The sequence below is a fragment of the Amaranthus tricolor genome, chromosome 3, assembly GCF_026212465.1.
Source record: "Amaranthus tricolor cultivar Red isolate AtriRed21 chromosome 3, ASM2621246v1, whole genome shotgun sequence".
Lineage (NCBI taxonomy): Eukaryota > Viridiplantae > Streptophyta > Magnoliopsida > Caryophyllales > Amaranthaceae > Amaranthus > Amaranthus tricolor.
In genome coordinates, this window is record NC_080049.1 from 26,166,465 (window position 1) to 26,167,852 (window position 1,388).

Here is a 1,388-nt window from a genome sequence, read left to right on the forward strand (position 1 = left end):
ATCATTTTTTGTATATATAGTGACTAAGTAAAAATATTTCTATATAAAAGTGTAGACAAGAACAAATCAGACTCTAGTAGAACAGTTTGGTTTAGTTCGGTCGGAAAGTTTAAATGGTCCAATTTTGCATGAAATTCTTGTAAAATGTAAGTTTTGGTTTGATCTGATTTTTAACGTCAAATCAGATCAAACAAGATTGTGTACACCTTGACTAACATCAATATTGCTTCTCTTTGGAAATCATTGTAATGACCATACATGGATCAAATCTTATAAGATTTGAGCTAAATATAAATATGATCAATAACAGTTTATTATTATAAGAACTGGTATTCTTGGTTGATTTAAAATTTAAATTGATTTTATTTGTATTTTGTGTTAGAATTAATAATTAATCTTATTGTTAAATGTCAATAAATATTATAAGCATATTAATAATGATTGCGTACCATTTCATTTGAGAATGAGATAAGACAAAACAATTACCCATGGTCATTGAACTTGTAAAGTCAAAGATTTGAATTCTTAAATCAAATACTTTCCTGTGCAAGTCCCTATATGTTTCTTTCCTGCCTTGCAAATTGTTCTATTCATAAAATATGTACATAAATCAAAATTAAACCTATTGGAAATCAGACAAACTCTTCTAGTTGTTGTCAAAATAAATAATTATATACTACTATGTAATGAGTTATGAAGGGGAAATACCGTTTGTAAACATGACTAATTAACCTTGATTGATATTAAATAGTGTGAACGATAATTAAATTTAAATTATTTTAATTTATTAGAAAAATACTATTGATCTCTAATGTAGATGTCGTATAATTCTTAAATAAATTAATTAATTATTATTCAAAAAAATTAGAGAAATACTACTCCACAAGGTTAACGGTCATGTTTGTTAAGTGTAATATGATGATGAACTATTATTGTGAGAAATCGTCAGAACTAAAACACTTATATTATCATAATATATATATATATAAGATGAACTAATACGGTGTGTTGGTGAGACTGTCCGTCCAATTGAAATATAGTGATTTATAGACCTCTGAAAGGCTGAACATATAGGATTTATCCAATGCAAAAATAAAAAGCTTCAGCAGTTGATGAGCAGCCCAAGATGAGCAGTTATTACTCGCAAAAAATAATAAAGGCAGAAAGCTCCGTCTCCGTTTATAATATGCTTTTTGTGGGAGTCAGTTGTGTTGTTTCCGATGCTGGAGCCGGAATAATCTAAAACTTGATCCATAAGATAGACTCTGTCTAATAAGAGTATATTTTTTACTGGGGCTTTAAAATAGACTTATTGATCATATATCTATTGCATCTTGCTCATATAATATAATAATATATAAAATTCAATGTACACACAAGGTCCGATT